Source organism: Eulemur rufifrons, chromosome 19 (assembly GCF_041146395.1).
Source record: "Eulemur rufifrons isolate Redbay chromosome 19, OSU_ERuf_1, whole genome shotgun sequence".
In the NCBI taxonomy this organism is placed as follows: domain Eukaryota; kingdom Metazoa; phylum Chordata; class Mammalia; order Primates; family Lemuridae; genus Eulemur; species Eulemur rufifrons.
In genome coordinates, this window is record NC_091001.1 from 74,402,315 (window position 1) to 74,426,723 (window position 24,409).

Here is a 24,409-nt window from a genome sequence, read left to right on the forward strand (position 1 = left end):
GCAATACTTTGCTTAAAAGGATGGTCTCCAGTTCCATCCAGGATGTTACAAAAGGTATTATTTCACCAATATTATTTTGTGGCTGAATAATACTCCATGGTATATATTTACCATGTTTTGTTAATCAACTCATGTATCAATGGGCACTTGGGTTGTTTTCACATCTTTGCAATTGTGAATTGTGCTGCTATAAACATTCAAGTGCAAGTGTCTTTTTTTTTTTTTTTTTTATAAAATGTCTTGTTTTCCTTTAGGTAAATACCCCGTAGTAGGATTGCTGGATCAAATGGTGGTTCTACTTTTAGTTTTTTGACATATCTCCATACTACTTTCCATAGAGGTTGTACTAGTTTGCAGTCCTACAAGTAGTGTATGAGTGTTTCTATCTCTCTGCATCCAAGCCAACATCTGTTGGATATATAGCATGCAAATATTTTCTCCCATTATATAGGTTGTCTATTTGCTCTATTGATTGTTTCCTTGGCTATGTAGATGGTTTTTAATTTAATCAGGTCCCATTTATTTATTTTTGTTGTTGCTGTGATTGCCTTTGGGGTCTTCTTCATAAATTCTTTGCTAGGCTGATATCTACAAGAGTTTTTCCAACCTCCTTCTTCTAGAATTCTTGTAGTTTCATGCCTTAGGTTTAAGTCTGTGATACATCGTGAGTTGATTTTTGTGAGTGGTGAGAAGTGTGGATCATGTTTCAGTCTTCTACATATGACTATCCAATTTTCCCAGCACCATTTTTTGAATAGAGATTCTTTCTCCCAGTGTATGTTTTTGTATGCTTTGTCAAAGATCAGATGGCAATATGAGGATGGTTTTATGTCTGGGTTTTCTGTTTTGATCCATTGGTTTATGTCTCTGTTCTTGTGCCAGTATCATGCTGTTTTGGTGACTATAGCCACAAGTATAGTCAAGTATGGTAAAGTGATGCCTCCTGGTTTGTTCTTTTTGATTAAGGTTGCTTTGGCTAATCAAGGTCTCTTATGGTTCCATAGAAGTGTAGAATTACTTTTTTCTAGATCTGTGAAAAATGGTGTTGGTATTTTAATGGGGATTGCACTGAATCTGTAGATCACTTTTGGTAGTATAGACATTTTAACAATGTTGATTCTGCCAATCCATGAGCATCGTGTGTTTTTTCATTTGTTTATATCCTCTGCAATTTCCTTCATTAATGTTTTGTAGTTCTCCCTATAAAGGTTTTTCTCCTCCTTGGTTAAATGTATCGCTAGGTATTTTATCTTATTTGTTGCTATTTTGAAAAGTATTAAGTCTTTGATTTGACTGTTGTTGTTGTGTAGGAATGCTACTGATTTGTGTACATTGATTTTGTAACCTGAGACTTTGCTGAATTTATTTATTGTTTTTATTTATTGTTTTCCATCCCTTTACCTTGGGTCTGAATGAATGCTTGTGGGTTAGATGTGTTTCCTGGAGACAGCAGATACTTGGCTTGTATTTTTTAATTCATTTTGCTAGCCTATGTCTCTTGAGTGGGGAATTCAAGCCATTCACATGCAACGTTCTTTATGTCAAGTTTTTTTAATGGTTCAATGGCTTCATTAAAAAAATGTTGAAATATTTTAAGTGGAAGTTTTATAAAAATTCTATATTTAATACCTTCCCTAATTCTTTGCATTTTACTTTTCTTATAATTATATAAGAAAATGGTAATGACTTTTTAACCATACTCCATAAAGAGGTCTCACAGTCCCTTTTGTTTTATATTATCATTTTCTCTATTTTATTAGAAAAAAATTGTGGTAAAATACACAGAACATAAAATTTACCATCTTAGACATTTTCAGTGCACAGTTCAGTAGTGTTAAGTACGTTGACATTGTTAAGTACGTTGACATTGTTTTGCAATCAATCTCCAGAACTGTTTTCATCCTGCAAAACTGAAACTGTATCCATTAAACAACTCCCCTCTCTCTCTTCCTCGCAGTCCCTGGAAATTACCAGTTTACTTTTCATCCTATGAATTTGACTACTCTAGGTATCTCATATAAGTGGAATCACACAACATTTGCCTTTGTGTGACTGGCTTATTACACTTACATTACATTACACTTAAAGTGTAATCTTTATCATCCATATCATAGAATGTGTCAGAATTTCCTTACTTTTAAAAATGAATAATATACCATTGTAAGTATACACCACATTTTGTTTATCCATTCATCTGTTGATGGACACTTGGCTTGCTTACATCTTTTGGCTATTGTGAATAATGTTACTCTGAACATAGGTATAAAATTTCTCCTTGAGGCTCTGCTTTCAGTACCTTTGGTTATATACCCAGAAGTTGAATTGCTGGATCATATAATAATTTCATTTTAAGTTTTTTGAGGAACCACCATCATGTTTTCTATAGTGGCTGCACCATTTTACATTCCCTCTAGTAGTACACAAGAATTTGAATTTCTCTATACCCTCATCAACACCTATTTTTCTGTTTTTTATAGTAGCCATCCTATTGGTTATGAAGTGGTCTCTATATTCTTTGACATGACTAAAGCTGGAGAGTACTACTCTATGCTATCTATTCCTTCTTCTCTCAGCCAGGTAGACTCTCTGATGGTAACAAGGAACAATGTTCTGCTCTGCCACATCCAGGTAGGAGATGCTTTCAGACAGGACAGATGAGGCCATTTTGACTCATGAACTTTTGTTTTATTTATACTATCTATATCCTGGCTAAGGGGAGGCAGATATCCTGCCCCCCAAATTCTTAAAATTCACTGGTACACCCAACCCTTTAAAAAATTTCTGACCTACAAAGAAAATCTTTCCTTATGTAATCTTGGTAATTGTCCTCTGTATTAACTTATCCTCAGTGTTTCCTTTCCACTTGTGACAACAGGATATCAAAGCTGAACTCTCACTTCCTTTTTTATCATCTGCAGTTTTCCTAAAGTGGCTTACTGACCAAGACATATTCTTCTTAAGGACTGAATCATGCTTACCTAATTCTCCTGATATATAATACATTGTAATTTTATAAAAGAAACAAACTATTTCCAAATATACATTATCTTACATCTTATAACTATGTCTTTTCTTTTTAAACATCCATAATATCCTGAAATAAAAAAATCTCTAACCAAATACATTTCATACATTTATTACTTGATCCAATAAATTTCCTTCCCTTTATCAGTAGATTTCCTCTTTCCTAGTGCTGCCAAGCAGACTATATCTTCAGGCATGGGGACAGAGAGATCTGATTCCTGGAAATATTCAGCAGTCCAGTGTATTATCCATCATTTTTGATCTAAGATTGTGTTCTTACCTTGTTATGTTCCAAACAAAATAAAACTCCAAGGAAAAATAGACATACAGGTTAGACAATGTCTAGCTAGTATGTGTTTTTTCAAATCCAAACACAATCTCCTTTTTTTCTCCTTTGAGTCTCTTCTTTATTGCTCTACATATACCTTATTCTTCTAGATTAGCGGGACATCAAGTTTCATAAAGTAGCCTGCTTCTAATTACATCTAAGTGCCTGACAAGATTAGAATACATTCGCTCTTCTCATTTCCTATGTCTGAAAGGGAAAAGCATTTTCTGAAAGATGTAATTTTAATTTTTCTTTTCAGGAGCAAGTAAAGATGCATTGAAATGTGAGTAGTGGCAACATAATTTTCTGTTATGATTTCTAGACAGAATTTGCAGGTAAATTATTCTCTGGATAAACTTTATTCACAAAGGAGACCATAGCCTACTTTTCACATTTTCATAACCCAAGAAGCACAGGTGTTCCCCAATGTACTGTTAAAGGACAGTCTATAAGATCTAATTCACTTTAGCCAGGGTCTCACACCTAGGGCAGTTCTCTGTGGAGGAGGGTCTTTGTCATGTGGTGTGGAAATGGGAAAGCAGTTGATTGGTGACAGAGCAGAGCCCGGACACAGCAATTTTGATTCCTAGTGGTTTTGCTTTCTTCCAAATAGCAGTGGCAGAGCCGACTTACAGGAAGCAATTTGATCGGAGACACAGTCTGTCATCTCTGAGTGTGACTTTATGTCACACTATTTCCTCTTACTGCAGTCCATGGACATTCTATCAGAAACGTATGGGTGTGTGTGTTAAACATGCAGATTTCTGAGTCCCATTCCAGACTGAGTGAATGAGACTCTTTGGGAGTGGGGCTGTGGAATCTGCATTTTTTAAAGGAAACCATAGGGAATTCTTTTCCTTCCATCCTCCCTCTCTATCTTCCTTTATCCCTCTGTCCTTCTCTCCTTCCTTCCTTCCTTCCTTTCTTTTTTTTCTCTTTTAAATTTTATTTTTATTGTGATAAGAATATGAGAATATTTAACATGAGATTTACCCTCCTAACAAACTTTTAAATGTACAATAGGGATTTTAAAAAAAATAATTTTTAAAATTTTGAGATAAAAATGTGTATTTGCATGCAGTTTTAAGACATAAAACAGAGATAACTTCTGTATTCTTTCCCAGTTCCCCTTAATGGTAGCATCTTGCAAAACTTTACTACAATGTGACAATCAGCATATTGACACTGGTTCAGTTGAGATACAGAACTTTTCCATCACCACAAAGGATCCCTCAAGTTGCCCTTTTGTAGCCACACCTCCTTCTCTCCTGCCCCACTGCCTCCTTAACTCCTAGGATCCACTAATCTGTTTTTCCTTCCAGTAATTCTGTCCCTTCAAGAAGTATAAAAAAAATCTCTAGAGATTTATTTTTTTTTTACTACATTTTACAAAGCCTGCTGTGGCTAGCAATGTGGATTTGTAAGTCTCAACCATTCTGAGATGACAGGTTTTTCTAATGAGGTCAACTTTCTAAGTATGTGATAGGAATCATCGAAATGCTTTTTTTTTTAGTGCCTTTGCATAGCTTTTTTTTTTTTTTTTTTTTTTTTTTTTTTAAAAAAAGCCCACTTTCATTCTAATTCCAAAGCCAAGATAGAGAGTTCAGGTCTAAGAATTTAAAATCTTTGAAAGCTTGTTTTTTGTAATTGCCTTCTTTGGTTTATTGCTTTCTCTATGCACTGGGGTTTGGAGAAGATTTCATCTCAAATTTGGGAGATTCGGAAGTTGAATTCATTTTAGTTCCTTATCACCTTCAAATATACTTATTGCCCCAGCAATCCTTTTGTGCTCCCATTCTATAGAAGACTCTGGATCACTTGCAATTGTTTTTACTGTTTTACTTGGAGGCTTAGAGTATTAGCACCTGCATCATCTCTGCATCAGCTGCCACCCTCAAATTTCCACAGATGGGCCTGAATGTTCAGTCCCACAGTAGATCTCCTGCAAGTTGATAGTATGAAAGTTATTTAATTAACTTTGTTTTGACTTTCTAATCTGGCAAGATCCAACTCTGTGGTTTTTCCCCTGAGGGGCAGGGAACCTGCGGCCTTGGGGTGACATGGGGCCTTCTGGATCCTTGACTGTGGCCTTTTGACCAAATCCAAACTCATAGAACAAATCCCTTATTAAAAGGATTTGTTTTGTAAAATTTGGATTCAGCTGGGGGGGCCATACTTGGGGATCCGGAGGGCCACAAGTTCCCCACCCCTGCCAGTTTATCCCATCTCTGTGTTTTATTCTCTAAGATGAGATTTCTGTTTTTAGTCCTGCAACCCCATTTTTCTCTAGCTACAACCCAGACATGACGTGTGTGGACACATCTCCCTGATGACTCCCATCTGTTGTCTCAGCTCCTGATTATGTCTCACCCTGGATGCTGTGTCTGTGTGTGACATCCACCTACTGGGACCCTAACTTTTCCTTGGAAACACTGCAGGCTCTAACGTATCCTGAAAATGAGTGAGCTTTCTATGCCCTTTGAACATTTCCTTACTCTCACTGCCCAGGCATCATTTTACTCTCATAGCTGAGTTTCATTTAAGGTAGAATATTAAATTTCAGTGAAAACGGAGAAACGTTTGTGAAGAAACCTGAACTAAGGATGGCCAAATCAATTCCATCAATTTTCTGTAAACCAAGCTTTCCCTTTTAAAATTTTTAGTGGCCTCGCCATAACACATTCTTGTGGTACAGAAGCTCTGGTATGCTGTGTAGTCCTGACCTTATATTCATCTCATGAATTGTTGTTCTGCACATTGAGTTTAGAGTCTGAGATTGTAATTTTCATTTCTGATAGTCACAGTGCCATTTTCTCAGGAGGCCATAGACTATGAGGCAATAAAGTCCAGCTCTGGAGTCATACTGCCTGGGTCGAGGTTTGCTTCCATTATTTATTAATAAATTCACACTTGCTCTGTGTGAACTTGGGCAAGTGCCCAAGCATCCTCCTAAGCATGTTTTATTATTATAAACTGGGAATAACAGTAATGATGACATTCATATCTTAGATTTTTAATGAAGATTAGATGAAATACTTTATAGAAAGTAAAATACTTAGCACAATTCCTGTCATATAGTAACTTTCCAATACATGCTATGATTTTAAAAATTATATATTTACAGCACAAATTCAAATTTAGAATTCTAGCTGACCTTATACTATCAGTTAATCTTATCAGCTATGAAAGTTTGATTAGTTTTACATTTGGCAAATGACTAAAAATTCTGTTATGAACTACCAATCGCATATCTGAAGGCTAGTCCTTTATAAACAATGAAGTTAATTATTGGTTATAAGTTGCATGTGGAGCTTCATTTCCAAAATCAAGCATAGATACGGTTCTCAGAGTGTATCACCAGGGAATGTAATGGAAATGTAAATTCTTGGACCCTACTCCTGATCCACTGAACCAGAAGCTTACAGGATGAGGCCCAGTAACATGTGCTTTAATAAGCCCTGTAGGGGATTCTGATGCGCATTCAAGTTTGGGAACCACTGTTAGATTAAGTTTTGAGCCACTGTGTGCATTTTCTGTCTCATGGCTCTTGCTCCTGTGTGCATTGTCCCTCCTGCTGTCATGCTCATCACAGATATCTTTAGCTAGTTAGAAACCTAACAGGCTTAACATACAATTAAATGATTGTGTTAGATTGGGGGGGGGGGAAACTTTCTTTTTTTAAAGGTTTTCCGTATAGCAAGAAAGATCTAAAGGGAGAAAAAGCCAACAAGTTAACCAAGCAGTCACATCTCCTGTGAATAATCACTGGAACTGCCTTGATTATTTCATTTGATTATTTCATTTTCTGTTCAATAGCAGCAACCAAGGCCTTGGGATCTTTATTTTCCTTTCTTGGAAATAATCCTGAAGAAACTAGGATTTGTTAGTGTCTATGGCTGCCTTGTGGACTGTTATTTTAAGGAGCCTCTTAATTTAATCTTAGCATAATCCTTTCTTTCTGTTGGTGTTCCAGTACTTATTTTAACACATGAATAAATTTACAGTGACTGCTTAAAAGCATTTTGGGCTTCTTAAAAGCATTTTGGGTACATTCTGAGCAGTTGTAAATACAATTTCATTTATTCTGAGCAGCTAATTTCTGGATAAACAGTAATTCAGTTGCTAAAAGCTATCTTTGTTATGTTTTCTCATTTTTTTCTAAGCATACAAAGTGAAGCATAAACATTATATAGAATTGAGAAAGGAAATATTGGATATTATGTAAATTTAGTATATGAATTCTCACAAAATAGCATGTTCTTTCCATTTACTTATATGGGAATACTGATGTATTTGAAACCCTGAGGAGAGAATTAGCTTTAGGATAGATAACACTGCATAGCACTAGTTTGCCACCTCCTTGGCATGGAGCTTGGGTAAATTGTTTAACTACCAAACCTTGGATGCCCCATATTCAAATGACAATATGGGAAATTTCAGAGGTTGTTGAGGAGAAAGTGACATAATATAGGTAAAGTATCCAGCATAGAGTAAGAAAGCTCAAAAAATATTGTCACAACATCTGAGGTATTTTGAACATTTCATAGTTTTGATTTGCATTTAGGATTCTTTCTAATTGATAAGGCTATCTATATACATATTGTTTATGGTTCCTTATTTGAGCATTTTAATTTTTCTATGAGGTGTATAAAATAGATCTCTTTATTTATTTTTTTTAAACAGAGAAAAGTTTTCTGCTGATTAGCTTATTGCCAGGTTTAACAGTGGTTCATTAAACTTTAGGATCAGATCTAGGAGGAATTGATCTTGGAAGCCATCTAGTTCAAGTTCTTCCTTTACCAAATAAACCATCCAGGCCCTGAGAGTGGAAATGACATGGCCAAGGCCTCACAGCTAGTTGTTGGCATGATGTGACCTGTTCTCTACAAGTTGGTAACCTGTTAGATGGCAGGGACAAATACATCACCTCAAATGTCCAGAGATGCTCAGCTTGCCACCGGGGGCCCTGCATGATGAGGTTCTGACTACCTCCAACTTCCCCTTCACCACTTCCTGCCTAACACATTATGATTCTGCAATATGCATAATTCTGAAGTTTTTCTTTATTCATAGCTCCACTGATATTGTCTTCTTTTCCTGAAAGACCCTTACCTCTCTTTCCCATTTTCAACCTGTTAATTCTAACTGTGAATCATAGAATGGCAGTCCTTAAAACCCTCACAATCCTGTCTCCACTTCTCACCTACACCCCGCTCCAAAACCTGCTGTGCTTTTGTCATAGCTCTGACTACATTGTATTAAAATGATATATTGATATGTCTGTCTCACTTGCTATATTATAAAGCTTTCAAGTGATGGGTACATGTCCTATTTATTTGTCTATTTCAGTACCTAATATAGAGTCTGGCACATTTTATATGTTTAGCAAATGCTTGTTGAACTGAACTGTTGTTTGGCTTCTGTGAATTGCCTTTTGGATTGTCTTTACTTACATATCATTGTGATCTTCTCAATTCTAATACTTTTGGAGTCAAATGTACGTGACTCAAGGTCTATTTATACAAGCAGCTACAAAAATGGGGCTTACGGTTCAGAGACCTGAATTCTCCAGCCTTGCCACCTAAAAGTCATGTGAATACAGAAAGCTTAGAATGTTCCAGGGCTTTGGTTTTGTTCATTTTAAAATTTTCTTTTGTTGTAAAAAATACACAAATGCACAAAACAGATTTACTGTTCACGTATCGATATAATGCAAATACCTGTCTCTCTGTCTCTCTCCCTCTCTCTCTCTCTCTCTCTCTCTCTCTCCCCTGTCTCTACCACAAAGGCTAAGAAATAGAGCATTGCCAGCAACCAGAAGATACCCTCTGTTCTTTCCTGATCACAACTCCTCTCTCACACTAAAAGTAATCTGGATTCTGACCTTTATGAAAATGATGTCTGTCCTTTTCTTTATACTTTTTGTAAGTGTCCATTTTTAAGGACTTAAGACGTTTTGCCTGTTTTCATATATTATATAAATGGAAGCATACATTGGGAATTGTTTTATATATGGCTGGTATATAGAAATATAGTTGATTTTTCAATTGTGTTAAAAAACACATGACATAAAATTCAATATTTTAACCACTTTTAAGTATACAGTTCAGTAGCGTTAAGTATATTCACATTGTTGTGAAACAGATTTTTCATCTTACAAATCTGAAACTCTCTACCCATAAAACAATAGCTCCCCTTTCCTCTTTCCTCCTAGCCCCTGGTAACCACTCTTCTATTTTCTGTTTCTGTGAATTTGGCTACCTTAGATCCTCACATAAGTGGAATCATATTGTATTTGTCTTCTTTTGTGACAGACATTTCATTTAGCATAACGTCCTCAAGGTTCATCCATATTGTAGTATGTGTTGGAATTTCCCTCCTTTTTAAGTCTGATTAATATTCTATTATATATATATATATATATATATATGCTACATTTTGTTTATGTATTTATCCATCAATGGACATTGGGTTACTTCCACCTCTTGGTTATTGTGAATAGTGCCGCTATAAACATGGTATGCAAATATCTCTTCACGACCTTGCTTTCAATTCTTTTGGATATATACCCAGAAGTAGGATTGCTGTATCATATTATAGTTCTGTTTTTAATTTTTTGAGGAATCTTCCTATTGTTTTCCATGGAGTTTGCACCATTTTATGATCCCACTAACAGTGTACAATGGTTCCAGTTTTTCCACATCCTTGCCAACACTTGTTATTTTCTTGTTTTTTTTCTTTTAAGAATAATCATCCTAATGGGTGATAGCTCATTGTGGTTTTGATTTGCATTTTTCTGGTGATTAGTGATATTGAACTCTTTTCATATGCTTCTTGGTCATTTGCATATCTATAATTGGCTTTTATATATTGATCTTTTATCTAGCCATCTTTCTAAATTCACATATTAATTTTACTATCTTTTCTATGGATTCCTTTGGAATACACAGACACACACATGCAAAGAGATATATAATTGGTGTGTAATGATAGTTTTATTTTTATTTTCTAATTCTTATAATTTTTTTCTTTCCCTACTTCTCTGGCTAAAAGTTCACCATTGACTTCTCACATTTTTATGTTCATTGATATCTTTACCCCTTTTCAAGAAAATGCAGATGCATTAAAATTCTTTAAACCTCTTTATTTCCTGGCTAAAACATGCTATTATTTCTTAAGTTGTCAAATTCTGTAAGAGTGTGTGTCTTGGAGATCTCAAATAGTGTTGTCTCTTTCCAGAAAGTGCTTGTCAGGTGACTCTGGTTACTAGCAATACAGGATTATCTTAATCAAATTCAACTTTGGGCCAGTTAAATGAACTGAAACTGGGCTATTATACTTCCCCATGGGAGGGTCTTCATTCTATTATAGAATGTAGACTCTTTGGGGTCACAGCCATAAACATGGTGGCTTACCAAGGTCCTCAGTCTTTGCAGACCTAATTATGATTTTTCTGTGCCTAGTTCTGTAAGGTCACCAAACATAAACCTAGCTTCTCAGCAGCTGGTTTCTGACGTGAAGGACAACAGTGGCTGAGTGCCAGCTGAGCTTCCTAGATTCCTGCTTTCTATGTCCCCATCTAGTATTTCATCTCACTCTCTTGTTAGTACTTTGATGTTTTTAAGAAGTTTTAAAATATTCTATCCATCTTCAATGGGAGGTTATGGCCAAACTACCTAACTTGTCATTAGCTCATCCAACGTCAAAGTGTTTTATTTTTTTATTTACAAAAGTCTTTAAAATGAGGAAGATAGAATTGATAAAATTTATTTAGGATTTTCATTTTATTATGAAATACTTTTTTTCTGAAATTTTTTCTCTTTGACAAAAGAATAGCTGAATAAAATGTTTAAGTGAATTAATTGGGAAAGGTATGTTCCCCTTCTACACTTTGAGATAATTGAAGGTAGAAAGGTGAATTAAGTGAACACTACACTAAAAGTGTACATTTTTGAGAAGTTAGTTACTAAAGTTTGTATACTTTTATACCCCCGCTTCTTCACTTCTGCCTGAATAGAGATTAGATTATCGTCTTTTCCTGATTCCCTTCCCTATGTCCTGTATAGGTTGACTTTATCTCTATGTGTATTGGTTTCCTAGGGCTACCACAACAAAGTACCACAAACTATGTGGCTTAAACCAGACATTTATGTTGCCATGGTTCTGGAGGTGAGAAGTCTGAGATCACGGTGTAGGCAGGGGTGGTTCCTTCTGAAAGTTGGGAAGGAGATTCTGTTCCATGCTTCTCTCCTAACTTCTGGTGTTTGGCTGGCAATCTTTGGCATTCTTTGGCTTGCAGATGCACCACCCTGATCTCTGCCTTCCTCTTCACATGGTATTCTCCCTGTGTACATGTGTCTCTCTGAGTCCAAATTTCCCCTTTTTGTGAGACATGTCAGATTAGTTCCCTTCCCCAATGTCTTGTCTTGATTACATCTGCAAAGACTCTATTTCCAAATATAGGTCACATTTTGAGGTACTGGGAGTTAGGATTTAAATATATCTTTTTGGCAGGGGGCACAATTCAACTCGTAATATTTAGTAACATTCTTTGGCAACATTTATTTAATATTTAAACAAATATTTGTTGAGTGAGGTACTGCTCATAAGTCCCTCTACTTTCATGGAGCATGCATTTTAGTGGTGGGGGGCAGATTTAGGCAGAAGGAGGATATAGAATATTATGCATTTACTGAAGGCAAAAGAAACAATTCCAACCACTGTTCACTTAAAAAGAGATTTAGCACTTTCAACCAAATGGATACCTGTAACAATAGGAATACGCTAAGCCTCAGCTGAAGACAGAATCCCAGCTGCTGTGCAGCCAGCCATCTGGGGCTCCTCAAGCACTTCTATCATCACTACTGCCCAGATAATGTTCAGTAACTGACAACAGTACTTCAGCCAAGGAAAGGATATCTACCATAGATTAGTGCTATTTACTGGTGACATGACATAGAGCTCTGTGGTCCCTAAACCTATAAACCTTAATCATTTTCTTTGTAGGGCTTTGTTTTGTAGTTTCTGCAGCAGTAGGTGTTACAGATAAAAATAGCTCCAGCCACTTATTTATTGATTAGTCTGAGGATCTACTTACTAGCAATTAGGGTGGGCTGAAGTCAACTACTAGCTAGAATTCAGGCAGCAGAGAAAGCCAGTATTGTCTGTTCTTGTTTTCAACTTTCATGGTTTTTGTGAATAGACAGGAGAGATACTGGGAAAAACTAGGGGAGATTTGAGGTCATGTGAATCATTGGAAGAACAGAGGGCTACAGAAGTTTTTCCTAAATTGTAGTTTACAGATCCTCTGGGGTTGCTCAAACTCTTGCAACAGATTTGTGAGGTCAAGACTACTTTCATCATAATATTGAGATATTTGCCATTTCACTGTGCTGATACTTGCACTGATGGTGCAAAAGCAATGGTAAAATTGCTGATGCCGTAGCATAAATCAAGGCAGTGGCATCAAACTGTATTTTTCACCACCATATGCATACACAATTGAAAGGAAAAATTACTATCCTTGCTGAAACAGCAAAAAATATTAATTTCATTAAATTTTGATCCCTGAGTATATATCTTTTTAATATCTTGTGTTAAAAATGAAATGTATACATAAAGCACTTCTGTTATACATCAAAGTATGATGATCATCTTGAGAAAAAGCATTTGTGTGATTAAACTGAACTGGCTACTTATTTATGGAACGCCATTTTTACTTGAAAGAACTACAGACAGACAAACTATGGTTATTCAGACTTGTGCATGTGGTGAGCAGCCATTTTTGTGAAAATGATTGAAATGAGCCTGTTTCTTCAAAAATAAACAACTCACAGCAATTGTTGCCAATGATGAAATTTAAGATTTCAATTGAATATTAGGATTTTAGAAAACTATATTTGCTGCTGTGAGCTTGAGAGTTTCCCAATAGTTGGAGACTCTTTTGGTGACATCAGTGGTAATGTAAATGAATGTGATTTTTAAATTTTATATGATGGAAGGTACCAACATTTAGAAGATCTGTATAACGTGGTGAGCCAATATTTTCCAAATGACCAAAGCATATTATAAAACTATGAATCAAAATACACATGATTTTAATGTAAAAGAGCATGAAAAGTTCATTGGCATGGCTCCAAATTTCATATTGCAACTAAAGTTTAAGGCTTGGGCCCCATAATATCCTGAAATAAAAACAACAACAATAAAAAAGAAACTACCATTTGTTGAGTTTGGATATAGTATAAAAAGGTAACATCCACAATTATCTGAAAAGGCTATTAAAATATTCCTCCCTTCTCCAACTTCACATCGGTGTAAGGAAAGGCTTTCTTTACATCCCTCAACCAAAAGAATGTAGTGCAACAGATTGAATGAGAATTCGGTAGTCTTCTGCCAAACCTAATATTAAAAATATTTGTAAATATAAAGAATATTTGCAAAAAAGCTAAGTAAAAATGACATCACAGAGGCCATTTGGGAGTAAGATCCTGCTCACTGGCAGAAGACACAGTGAAGGGGAGCGGAACTCACTTAGATTTTCCAAATGACTGGATATATCAGTGAAGATTTTATACATTTATAGAAATGTACAGCACCTGTTTTCAGACAGACGTTTCTTTTGAGACTCCTGTGCAGCCTGCTCAGGGCTTTTCAATTTTTATCAACTAGATACCACCATCTCAAATATTCAAGAAAATTTACCTGCTTTATCTTTCTTCTCGGCTTCCAGATTTCAGAGTAGCTGTTCAGAGATTTGACCTTTTATTCTTTTTTCTCAGGAGTACCAATTTTGAGTTGAACCCTCTTCCAAGCAAAGTTAATTATTATTTATGGCTTGAAGGTTTTTAGATGTATCAAAAGAATTTCTAGAATATTTCATGAGTGTTAGACAGGTCCACCGTGCTTTTACTTCTTGGCTAAATAAAAATGAAATAAAATTGAATGTGATCTAGTCTCCTATCCTAAATTTGAAGTATTGATAAGATGACAACTAGCACGTAGAGAATGAATCTCACAATTCTATTCACAAAGCCATGGTTCCTTAGAGAGTCTATATCTAAATCATTATTTAATATCTGTGTTAAGTTTAAATTCTTCCTATGGCTATTTTTGACAGTATCCTGCTACATTGAGCTATATATTTCTGTTGCTAACTTACATACTCTCATAGAAAGAACCTTGGACAAAATTTGCATGGGAATATAATTAGTGTATGAGTGAAATATTGGTGCAAATAAACACAAGATATCTCTATTGTCTAGCTTTCTTTTCTGAAATTTAAAATAGGAGCTGTGGGGCAATACAAAAGTACTAAAATACAAAATTAACCATTTGGGTTTTATTATTTGAGAAAATTAAAGCTACCAATCTAATCATGTGCTTATCAGTGAACACTATTGAAATTATTACCTACCTCCAAGTTTAAAACATAGACTAAAATAATTCCTGCTTCTAACAACTAAATTTTTGAGGACTTGTACCTACAAGACCTCTCACAGGAACCCACATAATAGTTTCTATTTCTTAAATGTTTCAACTGTTTCAAGTGTCCAGAACAATGTTGCATAAAGCCTTCATGAGATGGCCGTGTTCCTCCCTCCAGGGCCATCCGTCCCCATTCTTCTGTGTGTACCTAGTATTCCAGCCATTTTGAACTTTAAAAAATTTCCAAAACATGCCATTCTTTTTTCTTCATATAAAAATTCAATTCAGTTTATAAATACTGCTCCCTACACTCAAAATGCCTCTTATTTTTTCTTTCTAGCCAACATCTAATCATTTTTCAAAGTGATAGTAGTAACATATTACAGTGCTTACTGTGAACAAGGTACTGTTCAAAGCACCTGTGCATATTTTAATTCATTTCATCCTTACAACTACTCAGTGAGATAGGTAATATTATTGCCACCCTTTTAGAGAAGAAACTGAGCCACAGAGAGCTTAAATGATTAGCCCAAGGTCACCCAGCTTGTTAATGGTGGAGATTGATTTGAACCCAGGTTGTTTGGCTCTAGAGTTCACACTTTTAATCATCATATAAATACTGTCACCTTCTCTGGAAAGCCTTCCAAGACGTCTTTGGCCACAAAAACGATTTATTTCTGTTCCTGGTTCATACCTTGGTTATAGAACTTATCATATAACTGCCATGACTTGTTTTCACTTGTATTTCCCTTACAGTAGACAATGAAACTATAAAGAAACTGGGTATTTTTCAACTTTGTATCCTCAGTAGATTACCTGGAGAAATACTTGTTGAGTAAATGAATTGTACAATTTGGAAAAAATAAAAACAAAATAAAACATAAAGCACTAAATGTGTCTTTCCCATTTTAAAATTGGCCTAGAACCCTAGATACTTTTCATGGACTGACCACTTTTCAGCAGAATGTCATTTTTCTGATCTGGGCAGATTTATCAGCAGAACCAAAGACAATTGAACATATGACCTTTTATGAAGGTTAGAATCAAAGAGCTGGAAGCAACCTTATAGGGCAGAATATTTGCCACCTGTCCTTTTTTTTCTTTTTCCCTAAGGAAATTCAATGAAGTGACTTGCCCAATGTCAGAGATTTAGAGCAGGGTAAGGATAAGAACCTGGTCTTCCTGATCCTTAGAATGAATATTTTAGCAGAAAGTATGAAACTTCTTCCTTAAACTCTACAGTTGTAAGTTAGATTAGTATTCTCAGTTTCTGTGTTTGAGTTCTACAATGAATGCAGTATGTGCATTTTTAGAAAATAGTTCTGAAAGATTGTTTCTTTATAGGTCAAAGCTGCTTTGTTAAGTTTTTTCCTTCTGTCAAATAAATTTCAAATTTACAAATGAATTCCTTTTTGATTACACAGAAGTGCTTTCATGCTATCTTGTTAAAGATGAATATTTCTTCCTTTAAATTTTAAATGTAATTCAAAGATGAGCTGCCTAGAACCTGAAATGCTGTTACAGAAACATATTTCTTTAAATTCAGGGTAAAATAGAAAATGTTACCTTTTTTTAAAAAAAGACCTTTATCCAAGTTACCATTTATAATTAATTTTATTAAAGTCTTCACTAATGGGGGCACTCTTGGCAACTAAAATATTTCAAAAGAATGTGTAAAGAGTAGAAGGAAAACCAGGGGTTGTAGGGGAGAAAAGCCTGTGAGAGCTTTCTGTCAATGCTAAAAGGAAAAGTATTGGAATGAATTATAAATTTAATGAGAGCATAGATTAGGAGATATTATTCAAAAAGCTACAGTTACTTCCTGTTGTTGAAGTCACTGTAGTGGCTATAGTGGTTCAATGTAACTTGATTGAAATTAGCAAAGGTATAGTTTAAAAGAATTAAAATATTAAAGTGCTGTTAAATATAGATGAGGATTTGTTCATGGTGTAACCGCTCACCCTTACCACTGTAAATGATCCAAAAGACAATCTTAAAAATCTGGTGGGTTTTGATGCAAGTGAGGACTGTTCTTTAAGCCTACAATGTCTGAAGAGTATTCAGGTTCCTTACCCAAATCAGTAAATATTAAATCAAAGAAGAGAACAAAGTCAATTGCAATGTAAATCCCCAATGTTTATACACATGCTTATATTTCGATTTCAGTGAGGTGTGACCCTCTCAGCTCTCCTCAACTAAATGTTTTCAGTTCCTGAGTGTAAGAGGAGGTTAAAATACTTTCCTTTCATGTTCATTAAAATAACACCTTTGTTTGAAGAGACACCCATACCATTCCAAGTAGAAATCCACTTGTTTAACTGGGACTTGCAGTAGATAAAACCATTTTCCTTTCACTTAAGTTATTTAACCCTGAGGATTTTTTTTTAAAGCTTCTTTCTTTTTCATTCTTTAGTTTCTATTTCCTAAGGTAGATAGAATTGAAGTCCGTTTTGAGAGAAAACTGGTCTATATTTTAGTGGAGTATCTGCTATGGAAATTCTTACCTCAAACTGTTTGGACAAATCAAGAGTGTATTTTGGTGTAATCTCATTGCCTAAGGACAAAAGATGACATTTTCAAAAATGGTTCTGAAAGATGCTGTTTGAAGGAGGGATTGGGATTTTCACTGTGTACTGTTTTCTGTAAAAAGACATAGTTTCTTGCTGATTCAGACGAAAGCCCCTACAGCAGGCAAAAACAAAGAACAGTTAGAGATATTGTAGAAACACACAGACAATAAGCAAATGTGAATGAATCTTGCTGATTGTGAAATAATTCAATTAAATCTCATTTGTATTTATTGAATGGTTTCTATTCAAGCATTGAATTAGATACTTTCACCCTAAATGGTCTGCATTGGGCCGTAGGAATATGAGAGCCAAAATAAGAAATAGCAACATGGGAACCAGGAGAGAAAAAAAAGGAATTTGAGAACCAAATAGGAATAAATACATGGAAACCAAAAATAAATAAATAAATAGAATAGGAAGTTAGGAGATGGAGACTGGGCTTTTAGTACCACTTCTTTCACCATCCATGTGCCCTAGACCTGTCTATGACATATATCATACTTAACCTATTCACATCTTGGGATATCCTGAAAAATTTATGATGGAATATAAACATAAGATAATATTATTTTTATTTTATTTTTTTTTTTTTTTGAGACAGAGTCTCAGTCTGTTGCCAGGGCTAGACTGCCATGGTGTCAGCCTAGCTCACAGCAACCTCAAACTTCCGGGCTCAAGCAATCCTCCTGCCTCAGCCTCCCGATTAGCTGGGACTACAGATATGTGCCACCATGCCCGGCTAATTTTTTTTTTCTGTATTTTTTCTATATTTTCAGTTGTCCACATAATTTCTTTCTATTTTTGGTAGAGACGGGGGTCTCGCTCTTCCTCAGGCTGGTCTCGATCTCCTGAGCTCAAATGATTTGCCCGTCTCGGCCTCCCAGAGTGCTAGGATTACAGGCGTGAGCCACTGTGCCCAGCCAGATAATATTCTTAATTATTATTTGTTAGCTATACTTTTTCCTTTACCTTTCAGTGATTTGAAGAACTTAAAGTTTAGATTGCATTTCAATAAACCCTTGGTACAACCAAAGATTTCCAATTCCTAAATAATGATCACTACAACATTATCCCAGAGAAACCTTATTTCTGACAGGATTTGAGCTGTAAAAGTGAAAGTAAATAGCACTCAAGAGCAAGTGTGAGTTTCACTGAACTCAATTCTGAAGTAAAGATGGACATGTCTCCTAAGCTTGATCTGCACTAGGCCAATCTATTTCAGCACACAATAAATGAGCTCAATTATTTCAGCAGCTTCAGCCTCTCACACCTGATGTCATTGTTTCTGGCTGTCCTTGTTTAATCAAAGCCACAGATTAAAGTCACTTCTGTAATATAGTCAGATGAGGCAGTAAAAGTTAAGAAGGCTGTTATAAGAAAAGGATACAAGAGATAACCCAATGTGCTTTTTTATAGCCCAAAGCTAGATGGTTTCTTACTGATCTGACATGAAATAGGATCTGTTTTCCACCTTTGAATGTCTTCAGAGTTTTATGCATTTAAACAATGTGGAATTATCCAGAAAACAGAACTTGAAAAAGAGAAATGGAAAAAACAAAAAAACAAAAAAACAACAAAGCATGCTCAAAAGCCCTCTTATCAACAAAAATAAGCCCTTTCTCATACAGTAGGGCAGCATAAAGTCTAAGTATCCAGGCAAGGAGATTATTTCCAAGGACCAAAGATAGAAAGTTATGAGGGAGAGGAGGAAATGCATCACACTTCCAGATGAAAGGAAAGGTAACGTTAGTCTTAGTAATAAATGGTCTCTTCTTAATTATTTATAGATTTCTCTTAAAATTCCAAGATAAAAGAGAAATACACACAAAAGATAAATGCTTAGAATGAATTATGTGAATCCTAGGTACAGACATTTGTGAAGACTAGAAAAAAGGCTAGAAAGGGAAAATTCTGATTGTCATAATCAATTCAAATAAATTGTTACCACAGGTCTGTCCTTATGTGCTCCCTAACAATTAACTAATTCTATTAATTCTCTCATGAACTAAAATAGCACAGCCAAAGCACACTAGTGCCATAGAGTAAATTTGGAGAATGCATATACAACACAGTAGATTGGAAGAATTGATGGTCTTATAGGAGAAAGATCAGATTTTCAGTCCACTTTTTCTGTGTAATTTCTTCTTTAAGTTCAAGTTGTTTCACCTGTAAAATGGAAAGGAAAACTCTTTACTTTCCTAATGCAGGAGGCGGGTTCAGGTGATGTCTTCAAGATAACAACTTTCATCTCTATGATCTATTCCATGTCTAAATCTGAGTAAAAGGCCTTTTTGTTTTGGTAAAATTAAATCAAATATATGAAGAACTTTTTCCTTGCCTGTAGTCTGAGAACTCAGATTAGCAGTCCTAACTGGAATGAAACTGTAGAAGACTTTCTGAGAATTTGCAGTCATCTGACCTCTGTGGCTGATATAGGACTTGTCTTTATGCACTTATGGAATATGATTCTTTAAGTCATCAATTCTCAGACGTTTTGTGGTTAAGATATATAGTTTGATATTGTATAAAAACTGCCAATTAAAGGTTTATTCATTTATTTACAATTCCTTGATATACATTAAGGTATTTGAAACTTGAGGAAATCACAATGAAGAATTACTACTCTGATTAGATGTGTGTCCGCACTCCACTCCAACAGGATATAGTCAAGATAGCCTGTTCTTTATCAAATAAATTATGCATGAAATTGTTGTCCAAGTTCAACAATTAACAAATAAAATTATGTATCTTTTTGTTTTAACTATTTAATGAAATCTATTTGGCTACTGTACTTTTACCTGTAGTATTTTCATCTGGTAATCTAGTGTTCCAGTATCATCTCCTTACTGGTAATAGTTGATATTTTTGAATTGAGGCACAATTCTCACCTTCATTTCCTTATAAAATGATACATTCTGCTTCGTTTTCATCTTCCTTTGGTTCAGGATTTAATTACCAAGCGAATCAAATGAATCTTTTATAGAAGAGCAATAAATTCAAAGGAATAATGATTTCTTTTGATGAATTTAAATAGAGGGAATTCAGTTTTAAAAGGCTTGACTTGACCCTTTATATTTTCAACTTTCAATCTAAAATGTAAGAAGCAGCAAGATGGCAACCCTTAACCCAGTTAAGCAGTTCTGACATAAAAATAGAGAGGTGGACTCTACCTGTGGTTTGGGTTAGTTATTTCCTCCTTCACCCATATTCTTGGTTGACTTCATTTATTTTTTAGGATGGCTTTATTGTCAGTCTATATTGACATATTAATAGAATAGATTCTTTTTGTCTTTTACTTATTATGCAAAAAATAATACATAGAAAATAATGAATACATGCTTGTTAAAAATTGTGATTTTCTCTTGTGATTTCATCACTGAACTAGAATGCTGACATTATATATATTTATATATTATACATAATATATTTATAATTTTTGCATGCAAAATCCTGTATCTTTAAAAATTCATTATGACTTACATTTTTACTGATAAATAGGGCTTAGAAAAATTTTGTGTTAGAACATATATATGAATGTTTAGTGTTTTTTAAAAAATAAAAATACAGTCATATTATGTATATTACACTGGTACTTGTTTTTGTTCAGATAATATATCAGGACTATTTCTTCAGGTTAATGCATATAAATGAATGCACCATAATGTAGGCACTCACCTGTTAAAAGATGTTCGTTTCTAATTTTTACTGTTATAAAATATTGTGACAATCTTTTTACATGCATCTTTGTTGCCTGGTTCAGTAATATTTTAGTATATAGTACTACATGTAATTTTAGTATATAGTAGTACATGTAGAAATAAAGGGTCAAGGATATGAACATTTAAAATCATGGTAGGTAATGCCATATTGTTCTGAGAAGGGTGTTACTAATTTACATGCCCACACATAGTTGCATGAGAGTGCCTGTTTCCCTACATTCTCACTAATACTGGATTTTAGTAAAGACTTTGATTTTTGTCAACCTCATAGGACAGAAATGATATATTATTGTTGTTTTAATTTGCCTTTCCATGATTACCAATGAGTTTGAAGATGTTTCTCATTTTTATTTGTGTTGTGTATTGTCTTTTCATAACCTTTGACCATCTTTTCTGTTCAATTATCAGTCCCCTTTTTGATTTAGGGAAGTTCTTAATATGGTTCATATCAGTCTGCCACTTGTTTTAATTTTACAAATAGTGTCTTTTAAATCTCAAATAGTCAACTCTGTCTTTTTCTGGAGTTTATTTTTGTGTATGGCATTAGGGGTCCAGCTATATGTAGTTTTTTTCAAATGTGATTAAATTTGCTATGCTTTGTCCGGCAGGTTGATTCTAAAAACTAAAATTCAACAAACAGTTTTTACAATATTATGATTATGTAAGTGTTGTTTACTTCAAAACCAAGTAGTATGTTTAGGCCCTTAAAAATGTAATCTATTAACACTAACCTATGCCTTTTAAAGGGACATATTGCTAGTATCAAGGACAAATGGATTCTCTATCTTTCTTTTTAAAAAAATACTCCAACACCTGCTTATATCACATTTTCATTTGCTTCATATATATACCATTATTTTTTTCAGGTTTTTGGGGGTTTTTTTTGACATTTTTGATTGTCTCTCATTTGAAAACATCACTCTGGTTATTAATGTAGAAAGGAATGTTGGTAGTCAAAGTTAAAACAATTAACTTTGGGGTATCTGACTTTAATTTTTATATACTTATTGATATGACTCAATTGGTAGACATATATGAAATATTCATTTATTAAGACCCTGAAGGTTTTGGATCTGAGGTACACGTGGAGCTGGCAAGGCTAAAAGCAGGCCAAGGATCTTTGCTTCATCTTGGCCTCATTTCAAGGACTTCTCTTCACTCCTGGGTCTTCTACCTGTGAGTGCATTATCAGTAAGTCCTTCTGAAATCTGGTGTTCAGGTAGAAACCAGGGAACTCTTACATTCCCATTGAAAGGTGAGTTATAAATTGGGTGGGATCCCACAGAAGCTATTCGTTTCTAGATGGGTCATGAGGAAAAGCCATTGGGAACGTACGTCCTCTCCAGGCAGCTCAGAGAAATGAGGAGGTTTTTCAAAAAGCCATTAAATCTCTGAAAAGGCTTGTTACCAACAAGCAATGTAACTATTATGTGACACAGAATAATGTACAGTAAGGCTTTTCAAAATCAGACAATTGCCTCAGTTAGAGTTATTTTAAGATACTGGAGACTTCCTTAGTTTTTTTCAATGCAGCATTATTTTTAAAATGATAGATTACATGTTTAGAATAAGGGCAGGTGGGAAGAGAAATGGAAATGCCAGCTTTAGAGCATAAATTTAGCAGAAAAGTACTTCTAAAAGTGTTTCCTAGAAAGATGAAATGAACTAACATGCTGGTTGGGCTCGTTTGCTCTAGTTTTCTCCTCTGATCTCCTGTTACTCAATGGTCTACTGACCCCTGGTACTGCCTGTGGATTGCAGATCCTCACCAATATTCTAACACAAGGATCAGCAGCTCACCTCCTTTACATCTCTCTCTTGCTTAAAAAAAAAAAAAACTAAAACAAACAAAAAAACAACAAAAAAAAACAAACACTGAATTGAAATTCATTCTCTTTCAGATGGGTTGGGGATCCTATGTCATGTGTCCATGCCAGAAATCTGTACATCTTGTCCCTGCCATTAGTGTCTACTAAGAATAAAGGATAGATTCTCAGCTTAATATTTGGTATGTTATAACTCAGCATGATTGCTATCATCCTCCATTAAGTAGATCTGCAAGCCATGCTAAAGGCTGGGTGTACTTAAATGGCAGTCATAAAAATTATATTTTATTAAGCTGGAGTGGTTGTCATGGTTTTCTAAGTTTATGTGCTTATTAAGTCCCGGACAAGCCACCAATTACCATGTGGCTCTGTCTTTGGAAGTAGCACCAAATTAGTAGTCTAGGGGAGGAGTGCATAGGGTTGATAATGTACTTTAGCTAATACATAGTTCATTTCAGCATGTCCTTTGAGTTTAAATACTTGGGGGTGGCTGTGATTGAAATTACATAGCAGCAGGAATAAAAATATTTTCTGTAAAAAATGAGTGGCTAAGAACATAAACTAGTTTTTATGAGAGAAAATGTGCATTCTCTCACAGAGACCACTGCCGATCACTTTAAGAATAACCTGAATAATGGCGTGACTTGTCAAATTTTTATGAATTGACATTTAGGAGTAGTTTTGATTTAAAGGTAATAATAGCAAGGTGGTTTAATGCCAGGTTAGGAAAAACAGAGCCTCTAATCTTATACTACACAGAATTACGGTTATGAAAAAGAAAACGACTTGAAATTATAGAACAAATTTGGCTTATTTTCAGACATTCTCTGAAGAAAAAAATAAGAAAATGTGGGAATTAGAGATTCGAGGCAAGATGGCTGAATGGAGAAATTGGTTGCCAGATCGTCTCTGAAAGAAGGAAAAGTTTTAGATGACAAAAACATAGCTTGTAGGATTTTCCCCTTCACTTTGACTTTGGCCAGTCTGATGACTATGTGCCTTGGTGATGCTCTTTTTGCAATGAATTTCACAGGTGTCTATTAGATTCTTGTATCTTGATGTTTAAAACTCTAGCAAGATTGTGGAAGTTTTCCTCAATTATTCCCTCAAATAAGTTTTCCAAGCCTTTTGTTTTTTCTTCTTCTCCCTCAGGGATACTTATGAGCTGCATAAAAAGTTTCTGCACAGCAAGGAAAATAATCAAGAGTAAATAGACAACCTATAGAATGGGAGAAAATATTCATGAACTATACATCTGACAAAGGACTAATATCCAGAATCTATAAAGAACTCAAACAAATCAGCAAGAAAAAACAAATAACCCCATTAAAAGTGAGCAAAATACATGAACAGAATTTTATATAAAAAATAGATAAGTGGCCAAAAAACACATGAAAAATGCTCAATATCACTAATCATCAAGGAAATGCAAATTAAAACCACAATCAGGTACCAATTTACCCTTGTCAGAATGGCTGTTATTAACACATCAAACAACAGTAGATGTTGGTGTGG